The 21,111-nt window shown below is 39.3% G+C and overlaps 1 long non-coding RNA gene across 1 annotated transcript in view; it reads right to left on the reverse strand.

Annotated features, from left to right (window-relative positions):
• LOC129528317 (uncharacterized) overlaps nt 1–20,588 on the reverse strand; it is a 37,920-nt gene extending 17,332 nt beyond the window's left edge. Inside the window, exon 1 of the long non-coding RNA XR_008673558.2 lies at nt 20,524–20,588. This is a non-coding gene — a long non-coding RNA (uncharacterized lncRNA). The remainder of the gene's footprint in view (nt 1–20,523) is intronic.
• Between the last annotated feature and the right edge of the window lie 523 nt (nt 20,589–21,111).

The following is a 21,111-nucleotide window of genomic DNA, read 5'->3' on the forward strand; positions in this document are numbered from 1 at the left end:
AGGTTAAGTTTTTATATTTTTAGTAGAGACGGGGTTTCTCCATGTTGGTCAGGCTGATCTCAAACTCCCGACCTCAGGTGATCTGCCTGCCTCGGTCTCCCAAAGTGCTGGGATTACAGGCATAAGCCACCATGCCTGGCCTACAACATGGTCTTATGGGATACATACAGATGGTAAAATAGTAATTATAGTGAAGCTAGTTAACGTATTTGTCATCTCACATAGTTATTTTTTTGTGTGACAAGAGCAGCTAAAATTCACTTAGTTAACAAAAATGTCTAATACAATCCAATTTAATTAACTATAGTCCTCATTTAGATCTTTAGACTTGTTCATCCCATGTACCAGTTACTTTATAGCTTTGACTTCCCATTTCCTTCCCACCCCAAACTCCCTGCTGCCCACAATAACCACTATTTTATTCTCTATGTCTGTATATTTGACCTTATAAGAAAGGTCCACATATAAGTGGGATAATGCAATATTTGTCTCTCTGTGTCTGGCTTATTTCACTTAGCATAATGTCCTCCAGGTCCATCTATGTTGTGGCAAATGGCAGGATCTTCTTTTTTAAGGTTGAATAATATTCGTGTGTGTGTGTGTGTGTGTGTGTGTGTGTGTGTGTGTGTGCACGCGCGCATCACATTTTTCTTATCTATTCATCCATGAACAGGCACTTAGATTAATTTCCTACCTTGGATAATTCTGAATAATGCTGCAGTGAACTCGGGAGTGCAGATATCTTTACTAGGTGGTGATCTTATTTCCTTTGGATATATACCCAGAAAAGAGGTGGCTAGGTCATAGGGTAGTTCTATTTTTAATTTTTGTATGAACCTTCATACTATTTTCTGTAATGGTTATACCAATCTTGTCTTTTTTATAATGGTCGTCTTAACAGGTGTAAGGTGATATCTCATAGTGGTTTTAATTTGCATTTCTCATATAATTAGGATGTTGATCACCTTTTCATACATCTGTTGGCCATTTTTATGTTTTATTTAGAGAAATGTTTGTTCAAGCTGTTTGCCCATTTTTAAATTGGGTCATTTGTCTTTTATTGAGTTGTTAGGAGTTTCTTACAAATTTTGAACATTAACACATTATTAAGTATGTGATTTGAAAATAACCTTTTCCCAGTCTGTGGGTTGCCTTTTCATTTTGTTAATTGTTTGCTTTGCTTTTGAGTTTCATGTAGTCCCATTTATTTATTTTGTCTTTGTAGTCTGAGGTTGGGTGTGATATTCGAAAAATTGTTGCCAAGGCCAATGTCAAGGAGCTTTTCTCCTGTGGTATTTTCTAGGAGTTTTATGATTTCAGGTCATACATTTAGGTCTTCTATCCCTTTTGAGTTCACTTTTGTCTAGGGTGTAAGATAAGTGGCCAATTTCATTTTTTTCCATATGGAAATCCAGTTTTACCAACATAAATTATTGAAGAGACTATACTTTCTGCATTGTGTCCTCTTGGTGACCCTGCTGAAAAGTAGTAGAGCATATATGTTTGAATTCATTTCTGGGCTTTCTAATATATTTCATTACTCTATATTTCTGTTTGTATACCAGGACAATATTGTTTTGATTACTATAGCATTGCATTTTCTGATATATTAGAAACGTGTTTCCTCCAACTTTGTTTTTCTTTGTCAGTATTGCTTTCACTATTTTGGTTTGTTTAATGGTTCTGTATAAATTTAGAATTGTTTTTACATTTCTGTGAAGTACGCCATTGGAATTAAATGTCCATAATATCCAAAGTGATCAACAAATTAAATGCATTAATTCTGTATACTGCTTTGAGTAGAATGCACATTTTAACAACCTTATTTCCATCCATGAAAATATCTTTCCATTTATTTGTATCTGTTTCAATTTCTTTTATCAATGTTTCATAGTTTTCAGTATAAAAATCTATCACTTCCTAGGTTAAATTTATTCCCAAGCATTTAAGTTTTTTATTGTGTTATAAATGAATACTTTTCTTGATTTCGCTTTTAGCTAGCTCATTATTTGTGTATAGAAATGCTACTAATTTTTTTGTATATTGATTTTGCATCCTTTAACTTTACTTAATTCATTCACTAGTTCTAACAGGTTTTTTAAATAAAATCTTTAGGGGTTGGGGATTCTACATATAGGATCATGTCATTTACAAACAGAGATAATTTTACTTCCTTTCTGAATTGGATGCCTTTTTTTTTTTTCTTTTTCTGGTCTAATTGCTCTTTCTGGCACTTCCAGTATTTTGTTGAATAGAACGGTTGAAAGTAGGCACCCTTGCCTTGTACTAGGTTTTAGTGAAAAAGTTTTCAGTTGTTCCCTGTTGATTATGCTAGCTGTAGGTTTTTCATAAATCGCTTATATTATACGGAACTTTCCTTCTACACATAAACTGTTAGGGATTTTTTTCAAGAAAGAATGCTGAACTTTGTCAAATGCTTTTTCTGCATTAATTAAGATAATCATATGGTTTTTATCTTTCTTTCTTTTAATGTAATGTGTCACACTGATTGATTGGCATATAGGAAACCAGGCCTGCACATCAGTAATAAATCCTACTTGGTCATGATATATAATCTTTTTGATGTATTATTGAATTTGATTTGCTAATATTTTTGAGAATTTTTCTGCCAATGTCATCAGAGATATTGGCCTGTAGTTTTCTTGTGTTGTTTTGTCTGGTTTAGGTATCAAGGCAATGCTGGCCTCATAAAATGTGTTTGGAAGTATTCCCTATTTCCCAATTTCTAAAAGAGTTTAAGAGGTATTGGTAATAACTCTTTGAGTGATTGGTAGAATTCAGCCATGAAGCTATCTATTCCTGGGTTTTCTTTGGTGGGAGGTTTATAATTACTCCTCCAATTTATTTATTTGTTATTCATTTGGTCATGCTTTCTATTTATTAATGACTCAATCTTGCTATAATAATTATATTTTTCTGATAATTTATTTCCTCTATGTTATCCAATTTGTTAGCATAGAATTTCTCATAATAGTTTCTTACAATAATTTTTATTTCTGGGGCATCCTTTGTAATGTTTCCACTTTCATTTCTGATTTTACTTATTTGAATCTTTTCTCTTTCTTGATTATTTTAGCTAGGGGTTTGTAGATTTTTTTTAATTTTTCAAATCGCAAACTATAGGTTTTATTGATTTTTTTCTATGTTTTTTAGTTCTCTATTTGATTTATTTATGTTCCGATCTTCATTATATTCTTCCTTCTGCTAACTTTGTATTTAGTTTGGTTTATTTTAGTCCCTTGAGATGCACTGTTATTCTATCTACTTGGGATATTTCATCTTCAATGTATTATATATTTATTGTAAGATAATATATAATAGATCGATAATATATAATTAGTTAATATACAATTATATTAATATGTAATTAATATACTAACACATAATAATTATATATTAATATATAATATAATACATTATAATATAATGGATTATAAATACATTAAAAAGGAAATATTCCAAATTTTATAGCATTTATTGCTATAAACATCCCTTTCAGAACTGCTTTTACTGCATTCCATAGTTTTCAATACGTTGTGTTTTTATTGTTGCTTATCTCAATATATTTTTATTTTTAATTAATACATATTTATGGCATACATAGTGATGTTTCAATACATACAGTGATCAGATCACGATAATTAGCACATAGATCATCTTAAACACTTATCATTTCTTTATGTTGAGAATATTCAATATCCTTCTCCCAGCTATTTGAAACTATATAGTATATTATTTTTGACTATACTCATCATACAGTGCTATAGAAGGCTAGACATTATTCCTCCTATCTAACTATAACTTTGTATTCAACCCGTTGGTTGTTCAGAAGCATGTTGCTCAATTTCCAAATTTCCAATTTCTGAATGACTCAGTGGTCTAGGCTGCAGGAGTTTATGGCAGTATTGGTGGCAGGGTAGGTTCTTAGGGTTCTTGGTAGCAAGGGCTTTAAGAATCCTCCTGTTCTCATTTTCCGCACAGTAGGAATACACAGCTGAAGGGATCCCTCTTTGTGTTGGGTCTGACACAGGCTACAGGCAGCCACAGCAGTACTGTGTTTCAGGGCACAGGTGCTCAGAGTGGCTTTGGATCCGGGCTCAGTGTCTCGTTGAACTACTGTGGCACCTTTGATGTCAGCACAGGCTAACTCTCTGAGGCATGAGTGGAGACAGCCCCCCTACAAGTCTGAAGACTGTGACTCTGAGGCACTTGTCAGTAGCTCAGGCCCAGAGGGCCGGGCTGTAGCTGTGACTTTAATTCTGGAAATCTGGGCACAACACGGGCAAGGCTCCAGGAAAGAAAGAGTGTTCCAGAGGCTCAGGCCCTTGGGGAGTGGGGCACTGCTACAATTTGACTGTTGGTGCATAGTGGCAACTCTGGTACCAGGAGAGCCATCCTGAGTTTCTGTGCTCCAAAGACTTTCTTCCATTCTCTTGGTGTACTCTAGCACTCTCCTTTAGTTACTCTAGTCAAAATGTAGTTGTTTATTCATTGTTTTGGTCACTTTTTGTGGAGGGAATGTGCGTTGGACACCTCTAGTCAGTCATCTTGCTGAAGTTACCTTATTACAATTTAGAAATGACTATTAATTGAGTCATGGAAAGTGATCACATGGCTAACGACTAAGGTCATATGGTTAATATACTGTGGGGACAGGATTTGAACACCAGTTTTTTGTTTTGTTTTGTTTTGTTTTGAGACAGACTCTCGCTCTGTTGCCCAGGATGGAGTGCAGTGGTGCAATATCGGCTCACTGCCACCTCCGCCTCGTGAGTTCAAGTGATTCTCCTGCCTCAGCCTACTGAGTAGCTGGGATTACAGGCGCTCACCACCATGCCTGGCTATTTTTTGGACTTTTAGTAGAGACAGGGTTTCACCATGTTGACCAGGCTGGTCTCGAAGTCCTGACCTCAAATGATCCACTCAGTTTTTAAGAAAAGAAAATGATTTGCTTCCCTTTCTGTGAAACTATGATGAGCTTTTCTTCCCATTTTTCCTCACAGCCTTTTCAGCCTCTATAACTATGCAAGAGGCTGAACCCAGGATGGACTTTCATGAAAACTATTAAGCTGTGCTCACAATTGCATCTTCTGAGTGTTGTCTAAGATAAAGCCAGGCTGCTACAGGCAGATACTGAGAGAACACCCTCTCCTCATTCTGTATATTTTATCACCTAAGACCTGGAGCAGAATCTCATAAAGTCCCTCCTGACAAGAGCTCCTTCCATTTTTTAATTACAGCTCTCTTTCTCTAAGGCTCAGAACTAGTCAAAAGGGCAGGACTGGGTAATAGACACAGCACCTTGTAATTAATCCCTTTCATCTTACTGCTTCATCCTATTCCATTTTCTTGTCTCTCCTACTTCTATCCTCCAGCTCTTATAAAGCTTCTTTCGTAGAAGCTTCCTTCTGAGAAGTTTCCTAAGTGCTGTAGGATAAAAGTACCTTCTTTATCCTATATCCACTCAGGCAAAATGGAGCTGTGGAGCCCTGGGCCAATATGTCAGCTGACCAACAGCTCTGAATCTAGGTTTAAGCTCAGCTGGAGCACCCCACTGTATAAGCTAATATCGTGAGCAAACACAAAGTAGAGAAGAAAGAATAGTATTCTTGTGAACTTACGTAGCCTTTTGTGTTGATTCCTTGAAGTTTTCTGAGCAAAGCTAAATATCTGCATCTATATCTTTCTGTACACCTGGCAAAGCCTCAAGAAAAGTACAATGCTATCTAACAATTTCAAATTTAAAATTAAGAAAAAAATATATTTAAAAAGGTGCAGGATTTTCTCCAAGGAAACTTCAGCTGCATGTATACTTGTGTTTCCTAACCCTACTAAGGCAACAGTCCCAGGAGACACAGCATATTAAATGAAAATATAACCACACTTCCACATCTGCAAACGAGCCCAGCCCCAGAGAGCCATTGTGAGAATTAAATGAGATGATGTGAAAATACTTGAAAACAACAGAGTCTTACTGCTGTAAACCATTATTGTCGAAATATTATTTTTCTCATCTCCTAAAAGTGCTAAGATGGGTTGATATGGTACTATATTAACTGGCATGTTTTTCTCTCTCTTCCTTTTTGCCTTGTGATCATCTTTCCTTAGGGTAGCTCATTACCATAGGGGCAAGTCATAATAGAGAAGAAAAATGTAAAATTCTTGCTTTTAAAGGTCAAACCAATCCTTTGGTAAATCCCTGGGTAAGAACAGAATTATTTAAAATAATAATAAGGTAACACTGTTTTCCCTGCCTCCATATCCTACTTAATAAAGATCATCTAAACTTGAAAGGAAAAAGAGCTGGATGAGAAGGGGCCTTAGTCACTGGACCAAGTGTCTTGCGCCCTGCCTTCTATCTTGAGTCCCTGGGGAGGAATGATTTAAAGCCAAGATAAGTTGGGGACCTGTGAGCAGAGATCTATATTTCTTGTTGCCCTTCTGGGGTCATGGGGGACAGCAGAGGGGAGCAGCGGGAGCAGCTGCGTAGAAATGCCCATGAAGAGCGCATCCTCACAGAGTGCCAGCCCAGCCCAACAGGAGTCTGAGGTTTGCAGAATGTTTTTCTTGCTTTGTATTTCTCTTGTATTGCATGAGTTTATAGAAATGAGCTGTGCCAAAATAAAGATTCTCAGAGTTAAGATGGAAGAATTTGTCTGCAGACCAATGTCGTACACTTGAATTCCAAACTCAGATGACGTAAAGGGCCCAACAGATGGTTTGAACATCTCAACAGATGCCAGCACAGGGAGGGTCCCTCTGTCCATTGACACTACAACATCAGGTCATTGCCCCAGGACTGAGAATTATAATCAAAGGGAAGAAAGAGGAAAGCAAAACTCTTGATTTCGTTTTAGTTTAAAATTGAAATAAAAAAAAATTTCTAAATTTGACTGAGTTTAACTGCAAGTATAAGAGGAAAACCAAACATCTTACCTTCCATCAGATGGGAATATGGCTTGAGATGAAAATTAAGATTGGTTATAGGAAAATCAGTTATATTTTTGTACAAATGACTTTTTATTCTGTAAAAATCAATATCTGCTCTGCTGCCCTTTTTGATAACACATTACATAAAATGAGATAGAACTGTTTCACTCAGAGATTCTAATTCTAATTTTTTGCATGCATCTAGCCTGTCTGGACCCCAGCAGTAATGCCTAAAATGCTTTACCTCATCAACAAATATTATTAAGACATTAGATGAGAAAGAAAGAAACAATTAAATCAATGTAAGAACGTTTTCCATGGTGTTCACTTAATTACCACTTTGAAACCTTGATTTTCATTTTTCCTTACCACCCCATTTCCACAATTCAAAATATTCCCTCCAAAATTTATTCTATTGAAACCCTCCTTTCTGGATGTACCAATGTATAAAATGGAAATGTAAACATCTAGAAAAAATCTGTTTTTATTCTTATTGTTCACAAATAATTACTCCTCTCCCCTTCTCCACCTCAAAGGAAGAGACACACTTCTCTCCTGCACCTTAACTTCAGAATAAACCACACATCTTGTTTTGATAAACAAGTTATTACCAGATATGACACACAAAAAGACACTTGCCAGATGCTTGGGAGCAAGAATTGGTGTTGCATTCCTTTGCCTCTGATATCACCATAATAAGAGCATCCCCAGAGCATCTGTATCCCTTCAACCTGGGCCCAGAATAAACACAGGTGAAGCAGATGTGGGCTCAACTCTCTAAAGGAGCCAGTTCTGGAGGTAAGAGGCAAGTGGCCAAACAGATGCAGCTAGGAGGAACATCTGCCACCAAGGGACTGGGACACTGGGAAGACTGGTACACTCCTAGCAGATCTTCGGAGGGAAGGCATTGAGAGTGGACAGAGTGAAGACACAGATGCCAAGCTAAAGTGGGAGGAAGCTGGGAACTCTGCATGGGGCTATAATACACTGGGATTTGTTCCTAGCCCCCAAGGACTCCTGGGCAATGGGTGAGTTGAGAAAGCAAGGAGAGTAACCTGCTCGGGCCACAGGCCTCTGGAATCCTGCCAGCAGGAGATACTATGGCCCCCTGGGCTGGTGAGGAGAGCTGCTTAGAGAAGTGATGGGAGAAAAACTCCAACCAGTGTGGAGCCCAGTGAGGTTGGTGCAAGACTGTCTGTAGTGGAGTACTACTGGGGATGTCTGTATCCCAAGGCTCACCTTTCTTCCCTAGACTTCAGCCCTAGGGAAGCTGTTGGACTTGAACACTGCAGGGTGGTATTGCCTATGAGAGGAGGTCAGTTCGACCTAAGCACCCCTGAGTCCACTGGCCTCTTTAGTTGTGCAGGGGTCTGTGAGAGCAGTCTGGCAGTGCCTGCTTGCAGTGTAGCCTTGGATGCCCAGGTAGGGGGCCTCCTAGGAGCCCACATCATAGCTACTGCTCTGGTGACTTTACTTGACCAGCAGAGAGCTCTAGTAGCATGCACCTGATGACACGCACCAGCCCACCACACCCTCCCCCCACTACACCCTCCCCCCACCACAGCCTCCCCAGAACCACTTTGCCTGCCTCACCCATGGCCACCTTGACATTACTTTGCTGCAGGCAGTTCTCACAGGTGGACTTTGTCTCCCTTTCCCAGCAGCACACATGTGCCCATGCACCCCATCATGCCACAGCTGCTGGCCTGAGTGCACCCCACACCTCCAACCCTCCCAAATTCCCCTTCCAATGCCCCTCCCAACCCCAACCCTTCCACCTGGCCATTGCTATTGGAGGGGTTCACAGGCATGGAAACCGCTAGCCCCTTGCCCACCAGCACCTCTGCCCTGAGTAGACACGGCCTGTATGGAAAAGTAGGACGGAAGACAAGCAAATCTGCCCCCACCCCCAGAGACAGCTGTTACCCTTGTGAAGCCAGGCACAGAGGGCACACACAGTTCCATGTCACCAGCACTCTGCCAGCCCTCTTGCTAACACTGCTGCCATCTTGAATGCATGTACTGATGTCAGTGGGGCTTCCTGCCACCCCTGGCTCCCTGCTCCACTGCATTGTGCTGCCACCACCTCTGGGAATACCCTCATCACCTCTCTGGAGCATGCATGCCAATGAGCATGCATTCTGCAGCACTGCAGCTGCTGTTGGCATGTGCAATAGAGAATGGATCCTACTGCCACCACCCTATAAAGCACTATGACTGAGGCCCCCATCAGAGTGTTATGATCAGCAGTCAGATCAACCTCTAGCACACAGGTTTCTAACCTCCAGGGGCCACAGAATAAATCCGGGGCCCTGTACCAGCCACTCAGAGTTACAGCATGTAGTTCAGCAGTTCTGAGCTGAGCCTTGGCCCCCTAAAATCCTCCAGAAATAAAGCCAGGCTATTGAACCCAATTTATATAGTGATCAAGCCCTCAAGGATGTTTAATAGGATAAAAGAAAATAAAATGCAAGTGTCGCCAACTTCAAATATTGAAGGAACATCAGCTCACAAAGATGAGAAAGAACAAGCACAAGAATTCTGGCAACTCAAAAAGCCAAAGTGTCTTCTTACCCCTAAACAATCACACAAGTTCCTCATCAATGGTTCCTAACCAGGATGAGATGGCTAAAATGACAGAAATAGAATTCAGAATATGGACATGAAGGAAGATGATCAACATACAGGAGAAAGTTGAAATCCAATCCAAGGAATCTGAGAATTACAATAAAACAATACAAGAGGTGATAGATGAAATGGCTGTTGTAAGAAAGAGCCAAACTGATCTGATAGAGCTGAAAAACTCTACAAGAATTTCAAAATGCAATTGCAAGTATTAACAGCAGAATTGACCAAGCTGAGCAAAGAATCTCAAAGCTTGAAGACTGGCTCTCTGAAATAACTCAGTCAGAGAAAAATAAAAAAAACAACAAAGAAGAATGAACCAAACCTTTGAGAAATAAGGGATTATGTAAAAACACACAATCTACAACTCATTGGCATGCCTGTGAGACAGAAAAAGAAATGAAGAAACTTGGAAAACATATTTCAGGATATCATCATGAAAATTTCTCCAATCTTGCTAGAAAAGCCAACATTCAAATTCAGGAAATGTAGAGAACCCCTGCAAAATACTATACAATAAGACCATCTGACGTAGAAGAATCTGATATAGTCATCAGATTCTCCATCATCTTAATAAAAAAAAAAAGTGTTAAAAGCAGCTAGAGACAAGGGGCAGGTCACCTACAAAGGTAACCACATCAGGCTGACAGCAGACCTGTCAGCATAAATCCTACAAGCCAGAAGAGATTGGGGGCCTATATTCAGCATTCTTAAAGAAAGAATTTTCAGCTAAGAATTTCATATCTGGCCAAACTAAGCTTTACAAGCAAAGAAGAAATAAGATCCTTTTCAGATAAGCAAATGCTAAAGGAATTCATTACCATCAGAGCTGCCTTACAAGAGGTCCTGAAAAGAGTGCTAAATATGGAAAGGAAAGACTGTTACCAGTCACTACAAACATACACAAGTATATAAATCAGTGACACTATAAAGCAACCACACAAATAAGTCTCATAATAACCAGCTAATATCATGATGTCAGTAACACATACACACATATCAATACTAACCTTTGGTGTAAATGGGCTAAATGCCCCAATTTAAGGCACAGAATGGAAAGTTGGATAAAGAAGCAAAACCCAGTGGTATGCTGTCTTCAAGAGACCCATCTCACATACAATGACACCCATAAGCTCAAAATAAAGGGGTGGAGAAAAGTCTACCAAGCAAATGGAAAAAAAGGAAAAGCAGGTGTTGCTATTCTAATTTCAGACAACATGGACTTTAAATTAACAAAGATCAAAAAAGACAAAGAAGGGAAGTACATGATGATAAAGGGCTCAATTCATCAAGAAAACCTAACTATCTTAAATATATACACACTCAACACAGGAATACCTAGATACATACAGCAAGTTCTTAGAGATCTATGAAGACATTTAGATAACCACACAATAATAGTGGGAGACTTTAGCTCCCCCTGACAGTATTAGACAGATCATTGAGGCAGAAAACTACAAAGATATTTGGGACCTTAACTCAACACTTGAGGAAATGAACCTAATAGACATCTACAGAACTCTCCACCCAAAAACAACAGAGTATACATTCTTCTCATCTGCACATGGCACATACTCTGAAGTAGACAACAGAATTGGGCAAAAAACAACCCTCAACAAATATTTTAAAAAATTGTACCAACCACACCCTCAGACCAAAGTGCAATACAAACAGAAATCAATGCTAAGAAAATCACTCTAAACCAGCGGTTCCAAGATGGCTGAATAGGAACAGCTCCAGTCTACAGCTCCCAGCGTGAGCGACGCAGAAGATGGGTGATTTCTGCATTTCCAACTGAGGTACCAGGTTCATCTCGCTGGGGCTTGTCAGACAGTGGGTGCAGGACAGTGGGTGCAGTGCACAGACCATGAGCCGAAGCAGGGAGAGGTATCACCTCACCCAGGAAGTGCAAGGGGTCAGGGAATTCCCTTTCATAGCCAAGCAAAGCTGTGACAGACAGCACCTGGAAAATTGGGTCACTCCCAACCTAATACTGTGCTTTTCCAATGGTCTTAGCAAACGGCACACCAGGAGATTACATCCCGTGCCTGGCTCGGAGGGTCCCACGCCCACAGAGCCTCGCTCATTGCTAACACAGCAGTCTGAGATCCAACTGCAAGGTGGCAGCGAGGCTGCCACAACCATTGTGGAAGACAGTGTGGCAATTCCTCAGGGATCTAGAACTAGAAATACCATTTGACCCAGCCATCCCATTACTGGGTATATACCCAAAGGATTATAAATCATGCTGCTATAAAGACACATGCACACGTATGTCTACTGTGGCATTACTCACAATAGCAAAGACTTGGAACCAACCCAAATGTCCATCAACGATAGACTGGATTAAGAAAATGTGGCACATATACACCATGGAATAGTATGCAGCCATAAAAAATGATGAGTTCATGTCCTTTATAGGGACATGGATGAAGCTGGAAACCATCATTCTCAGCAAACTATTGCAAAGACAAAAAACCAAAAACCGCATGTTCTCACTTATAGGTGGGAATTGAACAATGAGAACACTTGGACACACACTGGGGCCTGTTGTGGGGGGGGAGAGGGGGGAGGGATAGCATTAGGAGATATACCCAATGTAAATGACGAGTTAATGGGTGCAGCACACCAACATGGCACATGTATACATATGTAACAAACCTGCATGTTGTGCACATGTACCATAGAACTTAAAGTATAATAAATATATATATAAAAGAAAAAAAAGAAAATCACTCAAAACCATACAATTAAACAACATGCTCCTGAGTGACTTCTAGATAAATAATGAAATTAAGGCAGAAATCACGAAATCCTTTAAAACTAATAAGAAAAAAAAAGATACAACATGCTAGAATCTCTGTAATATAGCCGAAGCAGTGCTAAGAGGGAAGTTTATAGCACTATATGGTCACATCTAAAAGTCGGAAAGATCTGAAATTAATAATCTAACATCACATCTAGAGGAACTAGAGAAACAAGAATAAAATAACCCAAAAGCTAGCAGAAGACAAGAAATAGCCAAAATCAGAGCTGAACTAAAAGAAATTGAAACATGAAAAAACATATGAAAGATCAATTAAACCAGGAGCTGGCTCTTTGAAAGAATTAATAAGATAGATAGACCACTAGCTAGACTAATTTAAAAGAGAGAGCGTGAAGATACAAATAAACACAATCAGAAATGACAAAGGAGATGTTACCACTGACCCCACAGAAATAAAAAAACTGTCAGAGCCTATTACAAACACCTCTGTGCACTCAAGTTAGAGATCCTAGAAGAAACGACTAAGTTCCTGGAAACATACAACCTCCCAAGATTTAATCAGGAAAAGACTGAATTCTTGAATAGACCAATAATGGGTTTCAAAATTGAATCAGTAAAAATAGCCTACTAGTAAAATTTCAGGACCAGATGGATTCATAGCAAAATTCTACCAGACATATAGGGAAGAGTTGGAACTATTCCTAGTGTAACTAATCCAAAATATTGAGGAGGAAGAACTGCTCCCTAACTCATTCTATGAGGCAAGCATCAACCTGATATCAAAATCTGGCAGAGACACGACAACAAAAGGAAACTTCAGGCCAATATCCTTGATGAACATAGCTGCATAAATCCTCAACAAAATACTAGTATACCAAATCCAGCAACACATCAAAAAGCTAATCCACCATGATCAAGTAGGCTTTATCCCTGAGATACAAAGTTGGTCCAACATATGTAAATCAATAAATCTTATTCACCACATAAATAGAACTAAAAGCAAAAACCACATTATTATCCCAATAGATACACAACAGACCTCTGATAAAATTCAACATCCCTTGTTGGTAAAAGCCCTCAAAAAATTAGGCATTGAAGGAACACACTTCCAAATAAGAAGAGCCGTCTATGACAAACCCACAACTAACATCATACTGAATAGACAAAAGCTGGAGGCAGTCCCTTTGAAAACCAGAACAAGACAAGAGTGCCCTCTATCACCACACCTATTCAACATAGTACTGGACGTTCTGGCTAGATCATTCAGGCAAAAGAAAGAAATAAAAGGCAGCCAAGTAGGAAGACAGGAAGTCAAACTATCCCTGTTTGTGGTTGATATACTATGCCAAAAATCCCATAGTCTCTGCCAAAAGCTCCTTGATCTGATACACAACTTCAACAAAATTTCAGGATACATATCAATATACGAAAATCAGTAGCATTTCTATACACCAAAAATATTCAAACTGAGAGCCAAATCAAGAATGCAGTCTCATTCACAATAGCCACAGAAAGAAAAAATACCTAGGAATGCAGCTAATCAAAGAGATGAAAGACCTCTACAGTGAGAATTACAAGACACTGCTCAAAGAAATCAGGGATGACACAAACAAATGAAAGAACATTTCATGCTCATGGATAGGAAGAATCAATATTATCAAAATGGCCATACTGCCCAAAGCAATTTAGATTAAATGCTATTCCTATAAAACTGCCAATTCTTCATAAACTAGAAAAAAACTACTTTAAAATTTATATGGAGCCAAAAAAGAGCTTGCCTAGCAAGGCAATCCTAGACAAGAACAAAGCTGGGGGCATTATGTTACCTGACTTCATACTATACTACAAGGCTACAATAACAAAACAACATGGAACTGGTACAAAAAAAGACACATAGACCAACGTGGACAGAATGGAGATCCCAAAAATAAGTGTCACACACCTACAACCATCTGAAATTTGACAAAATCAGCAAAAATAAGCAAAGATGAAAGGATTCCCTATTCAATAAATGGTACTTGGATAATTGACTAGCCATATGCAGAAGATTGAAAGTAGACCTCTTCTTTACACCACCTACAAAAATTAATTCGAGATACATTAAAAACTTAAATCTAAAACCAAAAGCTATACAAATTCCAGAAGATAACCTAGTACCATTCTGGATATAGGACACGATAAAGACTTCATGACAAAGATGCCAAAAGCAATTGCAACAAAAACAAAAATTGGCAAATGAGATCCAGTTAAACTAAAGAGCTTCTGCACAGCAAGAGAAACTATCAACAGAGTAAACAGACAACCTACAGAATGGGAGAAAATATTTGCAAGTTGTACATTAACAAAGATCTAGCATCCAGAATCTATAAGAAACTGAAACAAGTTAAGCAAAAAACAAACAAACCCATTAAAAAGTGGGCAAAGGGCCGGGCGCGGTGGCTCACGCCTGTAATCCCAGCACTTTGGGAGGCCGAGGCGGGCGGATCACGAGGTCAGGAGATCGAGACCATCCTGGCTAACGTGGTGAAACCCCGTCTCTACTAAAAATACAAAAAAAAAAATTAGCCGGGCGTGGTGGCGGGCGCCTGTAGTCCCAGCTACTCGGGAGGCTGAGGCAGGAGAATGGCGTGAACCCGGGAGGCGGAGCTTGCAGTGAGCAGAGATCGCGCCACTGCACTCCAGGCTGGGTGACAGAGCGAGACTCCGTCTCAAAAAAAAAAAAAAAAAAAAGTGGGCAAAGGACATGAACAGACACTTTTCAAAAGAAGACATACATGCAGCCAACAAGCATATGAAAAAATGCTCAATATCACTAATCAGAAAAATGCAAATCAAAAACCACAGTGAGATAACATCTTACACCCGTCAGAATGACTATTACTAAAAAGTCAAAAAACAACAGATACTGGTGAGGTTGTGGAGAAAATGCAATGCTTGTGCATTGCTGGTGGGAATGTAAACTAGTTCAGCCATTCTGGAAAGAAGTTAGGCAATTTATCAAATAACTTAAAACAGAATTGCCATTTGACCCAGCAATTCCATTATTGGGTATATACCCAAAGGAATATAAATTATTCACAGTAAGCTGAGATAGCTCAGTTGGGAGGTCATTGGACTGAAGAAATATAAATTATTCTACCATAAAGACATATGCACGCATATGTTAATTGCAGCACTATTAGCAATAGCAAAGACATGGACTCAACCTAAATGCCCATCAATGGTAGACTGGATAAAGAAAATATGGTACATATGCACCATAAAAAAATGAGATCATGTCCATTGCAGCAACATGGATGGAACTGGAAGCCATTATCCTAAGAAAACTAATGTCAGCGCAGAAAACCAAATATCACATGTTCTCACTTGTAATTGGAAGCTAAACATTCAAAACATATGGACACAAAGAAGGGAACAACAGACACCAGAGCCTACCTGAGGGTGTAGGGTGGGAGGAGGTTGAGGATTGAAAAACTACCTATTGGGTACTATGCTTATTAACTGGGTGGCAAAATAATTTGTATCTCAAACTCCTGCAACACACAGTTTACCTATATAGCAAACCTGCACATGTACCCCTGAACTTACAATGAAAGTTTAAAAAATAAAAGTAGCCAATTCCAACTTGAGCTACAGGTTGAAGCAGAGCCACACAATTGCATTCACCCTAGATCTGCCTATAACCCCCAGGGTATCCATGGACAAGTGGGCAAGCATAAGCTATTATTTGGCACTTAAATTTGGGGTTGGTTTGATAAGCAGACATGGTGATTCTCAGCCCTCAGCTTGTAATAGTCAGTGACTTTTCCCAGAGTGGTTGGGTTACTACATTTACCAGGTAAGATTGTAGTGGAACTGGAACTCCCTATTCACACAACGATTGATACTCCTGAAACCACAGTGAATTCTAACAGCTTGGGCACGCTTTGCTTTAAAAAAAAAAATCATAAACAACAGGGAATCATGTTTCATTTTTCCACAAGACTGCATGAGCCTGGAATCAACTCCACCCCTAAAGGTGGAATCCACAGCCAAGCACAATGCCCAGGACCTTCTTCCATGATGCTCAGTAAGTGACAGAGACAGGGTGCTCCCTCCCACTGAAGGACAAAGAAGATTGTCCAAGCAATCGCTTTTACTTAGCAAGGTGGCAGGGGTCCAGTTCTCTCCAGCATCAAGCTCTTACCAGGAAAAAAAAGATAGAAAAGAAAGAAATAAGGAATACTGACAAGAGATTGAATAACTCACCATTTTCCAGCTCTACTGCTTTGATGGCAAGTGAAAATGGGCCTAAAGCATGAAATGGTTACATGCTGGTTATTATGGAATTTGTAGCACTATGCTTGCCTGATAATAAATGTGGTTGTTCCTGGGTAATAGAAGGGGTGTAAGTGCCCGAGTCTATATCTGGCAGGGGAGCAAGAAGGTGGAGTGGGGATGGGTGTGTGACTTGAGTGGTAAGTGGATAGTTGGGATAAAAGGGAATTAGCCTCTTTTCTAGCATGTTTCAACATCTTCAAGAAATTAACAGACTTCAGACATTATCAAACATGCAAACATACACACAAACAAAAACAATAATAAAATCGAGCAAAATGTGGCATGAAATGTGGGAAAAGATTATTCTCTTGAACTTGCCTATCTTCAAACAGATGTTTCCTGTGCTATATTTATTTTGGGAATATGATTCTATACAAACTTATTTCAAAAAGTAATAAACATTTCAAGAAAAATTGCAGGAATTTTATGTATACTTTCTAACAGAAAAAAAGATGTGAAGAACAGGGCGAAAATGTGTATGCATGGCCCCCAATCATACTGTGTGCTCTTGTAAAGAATAAATAAAAGTTCAGGCCGGGCACTGTGGCTCCTGCCTATAATCCCAGCACTTTGGGAGGCTGAGGCAGGCAAATCACCTGAGGTCAGGAGTTCAAGACAAGCTTGGCCAATATGGAGAAACCTCGTCTCTACCAAAAATACAAAAATTAGCTGGGCGTGGCGGAGGGTGCCTGTAGTCTCAGCTACTCCGGAGGCTGAGGTGGGAGGATCACTTGAACAGGGGAGGTGGAGGTTGCAGTGAGCCAAGGTCGTGCCACTGCACTCCAGCCTGGGTGACAGAGTGAGACTCTGTCTCAAAAAAAAAAAAAAAAAAAAAAAGAAAAAGAAAGAGAGAGAAAGAAAGAAAGAAAAAAAGTTTAAATGTTTTAGAAACATTCAAGTAAGTAACAAAGGCCATATTTTCCCTTTACTATGAGTAAGGAATTTCTATCGAAGTCAATGGGGTTTTACATAAAAATCAATGGCAAATTATGGTCCTTAATGAAAGAGGAAATTATGATTATAGCGCTGCTGGTAGCATCACTATAGTTAAGGCTGAGCAGTCTTTTCCATTATCACTTGTCAGGATTTAATAGCTCAGCTGCTTCGAGTCCTACTTGGCTGAAACGTGATATACAACTCATCAGGCAGGATGTAATTAGTTATTATTATTGTTATTACATAAACAAATATTTTAATCAGTAAAGTATTTTTTAATTATAAAGCTTAAAGAGAATGTTTTTTTCTTAGTAGCAGGTGCAGGAGTGGGAAAAAAGAGAAATAAGGAGACATGCTTAAAAGAAGGTAAATTGACTTTGGCAAGTTCTTCTATTGGAATAACTCATTTTCCTTTCATTGTAGGCACCAATGTGGTCTGCTATGTAATAGAATCTCCTGGAAAAGCAACCCTGTGGAAGACTCAGGCAAGGCCATTCACTGGCTTCTCTCAATCTGTTTTTCTATTGCATGTGCAATGCCATTAAATTATTTTATGTCCATGTGCAATGCAATTAAATGGCAACATACCACAAGGTTCCTAGAACTTCTCAGGACCCACTTGACAATGCCAGTCTTGCTTTACTGAATAAAAGTGCATCATCCTCGGCTTCTACATGTTCTATTGTCACTCAATCTGTACAAATGTATGCCTTAGTTGTGAAAAACCTTACATCAGATCTTTTTGATAGAGCCCAAAGACTTTTTATGACTGTGTTGTGACTGTCCTCTTACTCACCCATGTGTGTGGTACCCAGGGATGAATAATGATGATGCTTATTGCACATGATGCACAGATAAGGAAACTCGAGCAGCAAAGTCGTTTTTTTGTTTGGCTGTTTTTTGTTGGTTGGTTTTGTTTTGTTTTGTTTTGTTTTGTTTGCTGTTTTTGTACTCAGTGCTAGAGTTTTCTGGCAAATGCAAAGGCCACCTGTGGCACTTTGGAAATATTCATTACCTGGAGAGTGGTAAATAGAATATGAGAGGAAAAGGGAAATGACACTTGTAAAGTGCCTATTATGTGCATTGTGTAATTAACCTACTGCTATGGTTTGAATGATGGTATCCCCTCCAGAATTCATGTTGAAAATGTTGAAACTTAATCCCCAGTGCAATAGTATTAAGAGGTCTGACCTTTAGGCAGTGATTGAGTCATAATGACTCTACCTTCATGAATGGGATTAGGTGCCCTTAGAAAAGCACTTGATGGAGGAAGTTTGCCCCTTTTTGCACATTCCATTCCTTTCAACACAGCATTTCTCCCCTCTGGAGGATGCAGCAACAAGGCACCATCTTGGAATCAAAGAGCAGCCCCCACCAGATGCAAAATCTGCCAACTCCCTGGTCTTGGACTTCCCAGTCCTCAGAACTATGGGAAATAAATTTGATTTTGTGGACTGCCCAGTCTACAGTATTTTCTTATAGCAGCACAAATAAACTAAGATACTTATGTTATCTCACTTAATCCTCATAACACCACTTATGTGTGGCATTTTATTTACAATTTACAGAGAAGCAAGATGAAATTCAAAGAAATTACGTGCTTTTTTTTCCAGATCTTTCAGTTACTAAGTGGTAGAGATCACCTTCGATCTCAGGCTTATCAGACAAGTTCAATGTTCATCCTATTTTCCTTCTTCACCTCCAAATCCATACACTCATTCTCTTCTCAACACTGCTCATTAAGGCTTTGATCCCCTTCTTTCAGAGAAACTACTCTAGTCAAGTCCACCAACAACCTCCACTGCCAAATCCAGTGATCACCACTCTGTCCTCATCTTTCATAACCTCTCAGCAGCATCCAAAGCAATTGGGCTCTTTTTCCTTCTTGAAATCCTCTCTGCTCTTCACTTTCATATTGTATGCTATTCTGTTGTAAGGGTTCTTCCAGACTCACTGACAGCTTCTTCTTGGTGCCCTTTGATGGCTCCTCCTTCATCACTCAGCTTCTACAAGTCCCTCCTTTTCTTTTCTCTGCTCATTCCTTCCTTGGGGGCTCCCATATAGTCCCATAGCTTTTCATCCATCTCTATGCTGCTGACCACACTACAACCCACATTCTCTACTGACATGTGGACTTGTACATATAACTGCCTACTCATTAATTCCACAACATGTCCAGAATAAACTTTCACTGCCTTCTCATCAGAAAAAAAAGCACTATTCCTTGCCTATTTTTCCCATTTGAAATACACCACCCTTATTATAGTTGTTGAAATCAAAACACAATGTTTTATTCCTCTCTTTCCCTTGCCTTCCACTTGCAATCCATCAACAAGACTTGATGATTTAGCATCTAAATAATATCTGAAATCTACCTACTCCTTCTAGCATCAGTGTTTCAGGTTTGCAATTGCCTCCTACCAGAGCTCCCAGTTTCCATTTAGTAGACAAAATTATTAAAAAAAAAAAAAAGAAAGAAAGAAAAAGAAAAAAAAAACACAAGTCAGATCAAGTTACTTTCAGGCTTCAAAATGTCCCAAATAAATATAAAGTTACCTATACATACACACACTCCAAAATCTTCTCAGAATCCTTATGATAAAATCCACATTCCTTTCTGTGTCTTCATCATGACCTCACTGTACTCATTCTCCTTCCATATCTCATCTGTCTCACTCACACTCTACACCAGACACACTGGCCCTATCATTGTCCTGAGCACCTCACTGCCCCCACAAGCTGAACGCCACTTCCACACCTCAAAGCCTTTGCACTTGCTGTGTACTCTGCCAAGAACACCTTGAATTTTGGGTAACTGGTTCCGCTCGTGATTGATTTCTCAACCAACTGTCAACTCCTTAGAGAGGTTTTCCAGAATGAGTCTCGCAATGCTGTCATGTATATAAGTCTAAAATATTTATTACCTGGGCCTTTATGCAGATATTGTGCAGGGTGACAACATGGTCATGTTGTCCAGGGTGGACACTCCCTCCCTGGCTTGTAGAGAGCCTCCTTCTTGCTGTGTGGTCACACGGCAGAGAGAGAGAGAGGGAGCACTGATATCTCTTCATCTTCTTTTAAGGACATGAGTTCTATTGGATCAGGGCCCTTATGACTTTGTTTAACCGTAATTGCCTCCTTAAAAGCCCTATGTCCAATATAGTCACATGGGACATTAGGGCTTCAACATAAATTTTGAGGGGACACAATGCAGCTGATAGCAGCCCTGATAGAAACACTTCGCCATGCCTGGTCTATAATAAATAATATTATCTTTCCGCCCCACCATTATTGCCGGTCTATCTGACACAGATATTTTACTGATGTTTAATGCAACAGGGTATATATTCATTTTCCGTAAAAGGTATTACACAAGTGGAGAAGATTCAAATTAGGAATAGTCATTATGTGGGCTACAAAACACCAGTTTTTAAATTTTATAACATTTTCACTTTTGTTCTTTCTTCAAATACATTGTTAGAACAAGAGTCACAAAAATCTAAGGGTGAAAT

Source organism: Gorilla gorilla, chromosome 1 (assembly GCF_029281585.2).
Source record: "Gorilla gorilla gorilla isolate KB3781 chromosome 1, NHGRI_mGorGor1-v2.1_pri, whole genome shotgun sequence".
NCBI classification, from domain to species: domain Eukaryota; kingdom Metazoa; phylum Chordata; class Mammalia; order Primates; family Hominidae; genus Gorilla; species Gorilla gorilla.